Source organism: Heliangelus exortis, chromosome 10 (genome assembly GCF_036169615.1).
Source record: "Heliangelus exortis chromosome 10, bHelExo1.hap1, whole genome shotgun sequence".
NCBI lineage: Eukaryota > Metazoa > Chordata > Aves > Apodiformes > Trochilidae > Heliangelus > Heliangelus exortis.
In genome coordinates this window covers 6621195-6626667 of record NC_092431.1, presented here as the reverse complement: position 1 = coordinate 6626667, position 5473 = coordinate 6621195, and the positions used below count along the sequence as shown (strand labels likewise).

The window sequence follows — 5473 nt, the reverse complement described above, 5'->3', positions numbered from 1 at the left end:
GCATTTATATTTTACCCTTAGCTCTGCTTGTTCTGTAGGCAAAAACTGCCTAGAAACACACACACGCACACAGATTCTGAGTGAAGGATCTTGCAGCCTCAGGTGGGATAGAAGAACAAACTTATCTCCAAAAGCAGATGGCTCCCCTGTGATCCTCACTGTGATGCACTGTCTTCTATATCATGCATGCAGCTGCTTATACCTTGGTTTGGCCAGGACATTCACCATCAGCCCAGACCTATGCTGCTCTTTCGTACTTGCTCCAGGATCAAAGGATGAAGTTCCCTTTCCTGGTACCTCTCTGGGTTTACATTAAGTAATGTAAGTAGTGCTATGAGACCCCAGAAGAAAAATCCAGCCTTGAGTAGTCATGAGGACTGAGGGCAGTAGAGTTAACCTTGCTAAAAGTTCTTCAGCCCACTGATTGCACTGTATCTAAACCATTTTAAAGGTAGTGAATAAAAAATACCCTTGCTAGGTGAGTTCTGTTTGGCCAATGAAAGGGACCCAAGCCAGGAGCAGCTTTTGCCTTACAGATTCTGCAGATGCTTCACTCTTCAGCAATGATTAACCTTGACTGGCCTGTAGATTTCAGCACCTTTCTATTTGCTGATGATGTATTTCTAGAGGCAGGTTATTTTGCCACTGCCTGGATCTAACGTGACTTGAGTGTGAATTGGGTAAAACTTGCTGTTCCTGGAGGACTCCAGGAACATTTTCTCCCCAGATTTTCCTCCCCTGTATAAAGGAAAGCCAGGCACACAAAGGTGGGAAGTCCCAGGAGAGACTCCTCTATGGCCTTGTTGTCCAATAAATTGTATTTAGAGAGGAATCAACAGCCAGCTGCTGATAGGAATTGATCTGCCTCCAAACTCAATTATTCCCAGTTAGTACATCATGTAGTGTTCACTGTTGTCTAAACCCAGTTATTTTTCATGCCTGTAGACTGATCTCTTTTAAACCACCCAAATGCATGTGCACTCAGACCTGCATTGCCTCTCCCACAGAAGCTGGGAACCCTGGGTTTTTTGGGCTTGTGCCTGGAGACAGCATTGGCCTTAAGAGGGGTGTGAGCTGTGATGAGAGGATCCCATCAGTGTGCAGCCTGGGAACATGAAAGGGGAGGTTCTCCTCTCCCCACTGCTGATTTCCTTTGAAGAGTATTAAATAAATACCCATCCAAAAAGCATGTCCCCTCCTGCACTACCTGCTCCTCAGGCTATGTCTTTTCCAGAGTACACTTCCATTTGCATTTTTCTTCTATTTATTCTACCTTTTCAGCAAACCAATACAATTTCACAGGAACAAGAGATCCAGAAGGCTGAAACTCAGGTATGTAAATCTCCTTTCGTGTTCAGATTGCTTCCTATGACATTTTCATCACAGTTTTCTTACCTCTGATTTCCAACTCCTGGAGCTCTCAGGATTGCTTCCATGCAGGGATGATAAAACAGCTGAAGTCACTGAAGGAGGAATAATGGGGTAAATATGGGGGGAAAGGATTCTGTTGACCTTAAGAACTGCAAATTCGAGGTGCCAAGTGAACCAGGCTTCCCAAAGCAAGTGCCTGTACGTCTGCTATGTGGAGAGAGAGAAAAGCACTTTTAAAGGCTAGGAAGAGAGGGTTTGCCCAGTTTAGGGAGGTAGCTGTCTTCATTGATGATGATGAGAAATTTTCATCCAGTTTAGGAGGATTAGTCCCCAGCATGCCTTAGAAAGGTGGACTGGATCCCTCCACCATCATTTCAAGCAAATGGAGAATTAATTACGTGTGGATCCTTCCAGCAAAAAACCTTGGCTGGAATTGGAAATTCCCATTTTATTTCTGTCCCCAAGACATCAACGGGAACTTTTCCATCAGCTTCAACAGATCCTGAGTCTTTTATATCCTCATAAAGATCACAGTTATTTCTCTGTGATTTTGAACTAGAACATCCCTTGCTGTCAGCTCTCCAAAACTTTACCACCACCTGCAAGCCCCTGCAAAACCCAGCCACAACTGTCTTTCACAGCTTCTGTCTGTGCACCAGTGAAACCTACAGCTTGTAAAGAGGAGATGTAGCTCCATAAAAGCATCTGAGACATCTGAGCAGTGCCCAGGGGCTCTGCCATTTCCAGAACTCCCGGTTTCGCTTTCCAAGCGCTTCCCTCTTCCGCAAGCTCCCGCTGCGTGGGATGGCTTTCAGATCCTGTGAAAAAAAACACAAAAGGCAGGCACATCTGGCAGAGGGGCTGCAAGATGTTCATAAATCATGGCTGGTACTGGTGTTGCTGTGACATGCCACAAGGATCCCTCTGAAGAGCTGTACCCAGCTATAATTCCATAAACCCGGCACAGCCGCCGCCGCTTGCGAGCAGAGCAAGGACTCTTGGGGCTCCACAAGAGTTTGCATGGGGCTGAACAATCAGGTTTTCCTCATTTTCCCTCTCTCCAGATGAACTTCCCACAAGGAAGGAAAGGCACCCTCCCCACCCACCACCACAAAAATATCTAAGGTATCAAAAAGAAATCAAGACACCAGCCACAGTCATAAACGCTGGGGCCTTCTGGCATCTCTGTGACCCTCCCAGACTGATGCTCATTTTTTCTAATGCTCAGGCAGCCTTAGGAGATGATCCATGCCTGCTTGCTGCTTGAAAATCCAGAGCCTAATCTGTAAAATGCTGAAAGGAATGAAATATGTCAAGAAGACATTCTCATCGGGACTTCTGAACTGGGACTGTCTCTGGGTAGTCCAAAGTGTTGAAGGCATGAGGTGGACCATGTTTAGCACAGATCTTTTTAGACTTGATCTACACTGCAGGAATTTTTAAAAGTTGAATAAAATTGGAGCTTCCCTTTCGCACAGTTATTAGGCACCATCTGCCTGCCTTTTGTTTTCTGATGTCTAAGATTTGTTTTTAAATGGTGCTGACTTTCTTCAGTCTTCTACCCCAACCACATCCTGCGGATAGCTAGTAAAATATGGAGAGAAATTCCAATAAAAAAATGCTCAATTTCTTGGGATTTCTTGAAAGGAAATTCAAAATCACAGTGATAAATACTATCAGTATTTGTAAACCTTAAATATTGCAACCAGCTGTCATATCCATAATTTTTTCTCTGCTTGGAAAGGAAAAACTTTTGTTGCACATACAGGTGAGAAGGCTGGGTAAATAAAGAATAGATAAAATAATGGCAGGGAAATAAAGACAGGAAAATAAAGGTCATTCTGGTAGTTCATGCATTGAAATGGGCACCAACAGGTGTGGTTCAATGCCCAACTACGTCAGAGATTTACTGAGTGTCTTAAGGGCACCATCTGTTTACCAGGGACTCTAGAAACACATTTTGTGATCCCTTGCTTTACTGAAGTACTGTCTGAATAAAACTATTCATTGATTAGAAGATGCTTAGGCCTCACAAAAAGAAGGCTCTCATAAACATTTCCTAGGTGTGGATGTTTGGTATTTTGGTTTGTTTGTTTGTTTTCTACAGTTTAGCAAGGGCTGGGTGTTGCATTCTCCCACTGGTTTAGTATCTCTTTTCAGTGGCCTACAAAACAGATCTGAAATTCAAAGAGTCCTCTTCACCCCCACCACATCTCAGCTGATACAACCCCTGACTTCAAAGGTGGTGCTCAGAACTGCGACTGGAGAAAGGAGAGCTGAAAATGACCCCCATTTGAGCTGAAACAAACAGCTGTGATTATTTCTTTTTGCAGCTCTCTGAGCTCACAGTGCATGTCATGGGGGGGTGACTCCAAGACCTTCCCTTCACACATGAGCTTTCCACACCATTTAGCTCCATGACTTGTTTATATTTTTGTTCAGAGTCTGTGAAGCAAATATATATGGATAAACAGTGCATCCCTCTGTGCCAACAGTTGTATTTGGGTCATTGGTGCCTTGTATCTTGCCCAAGACAAGACTGAAAAATACATATATATGAAGAATGGCTGCTCTGTTCTGAGGGAAGAGTGGCTGTGCCAGTACCCCAGCTTTCCAAGTTTTATAGACCATGTGGGCTGTGGTTGAGATCAAAGATACAGACATATTTTCCCCCAGAAAGCCAATAATGGCAGGTTTCCTTAGTGATGGAAAAGATAATTCTAAAAAAAAAAAAAAAAAAAAGTGGAAATTCTCCAAGTTGCACCCAACCCTTCCACTCCCCTCAGCTGCTGCAGGACAGAAGTGACACCAGGGGAACCACTCAGCCTAATTCAGTCTAATGATGGTGTTTTTGTGTACTTCCCATGTATAAATGAGTTTCAGGATTGCTCTCAGGAATAAGCAGCACACTGCACGGTAGTGATGCCAGTTCTTATTGTTTCATTGGGTTTTGTCATACCCAGCACTCTTCCTAAATATCATCTCTTTGACTCTGCCAATCAGGTGAGAAGGATCTCAGCTTTCACTCAAGACTTACAGCTCTGCCTTTCAGTCTTGCACATCAAAGCTTGCAAACATGACCTGAACAGATCTCTTTAGGGCTCAAAAAATGAAGACAAGCAAAAAATAAAGCTTTTTCCAGAGTGACATATTTTTTCCACCCATCTCATTGCAGTGGGATACATGGCTCATGGGCTCTGCATGCCCAGGCAGGCTCTGCTACTGCCTGTCCATCTGCAGTCATGGGTGTAAATGGCTCTTAAATGCCATCAAGGAAGGGTTTTCCATTGCAACTTTTTCAACTGATGGTTCTGATTCCAATCAACCTGTTAATTTGGAAATGTTTTTCCAATGTGTTGCATTCATAAAGCTATTGAAAATCTGGGCTAGACACAAAAATACTTGGTTTGATGCCTTCAAAAGAGACACATACAGTTTTTGTTTCCAATCCTTTACAACATATGGGGTGATTTATCCCTCAGAGCTGCCCATCTTCAGAGAGACTGCAAAGAGAGCTTGTCTTTAAACAATTTAACTCAAGTGAAATCATTCTCACTTTAAACAAATCAGGTTAAATGAAATATTCTCACATATTACTAACACATATAACTAACACATATGTGTTAGTTACATTTAGATAATTCTAAAGATATTTTAAAGCCTAAACCATAATACTACTTGGAAGCCAGAGCTAGTGCTTTGTCACAATCTCTTTTAAAATGAAAATGAAAATTTCATTCAAGTCAAATAAATTAAACCTCCATACAGAACAGAAAACTCCTCTCATCATGCAGCTCCTCTCTTTTCAGGGCTATTGGCTCTGTGCCACCTTCCATGCCATAAATAGTACCAGCTGAAGTGGCATTGATGCCAATAGATTTCTCTTTCTTATAACAGACAAGCCTGGTATCTGGTTGTCTTTTCCAGGCACTTTTGACTAGCAGGATAACATCAGACAGGCCATGTAGTGTTTTGAACAACTAAAGGTCATTTTTAACTGTGTGTCTATAGACCAGTCAGCTCTCAAGTGATGGGCTCAACTCTGAGTCAGAGAACTTGCAATATCCCAGGCAATGAGATCTACCTTCTAAAGAGAGAAATA

At 42.8% G+C, this 5473-nt stretch overlaps 1 long non-coding RNA gene across 1 annotated transcript; it reads left to right on the top strand.

Moving 5' to 3' along the window:
* The first annotated feature begins 370 nt into the window (after window positions 1-370).
* Window positions 371-3378, top strand: LOC139800224 (uncharacterized). Its single transcript, XR_011727658.1, has 3 exons — window positions 371-1332; window positions 1418-1482; window positions 2436-3378. It is a non-coding gene; the product is annotated as an uncharacterized lncRNA (long non-coding RNA).
* The last annotated feature ends 2095 nt before the right edge of the window (window positions 3379-5473 follow it).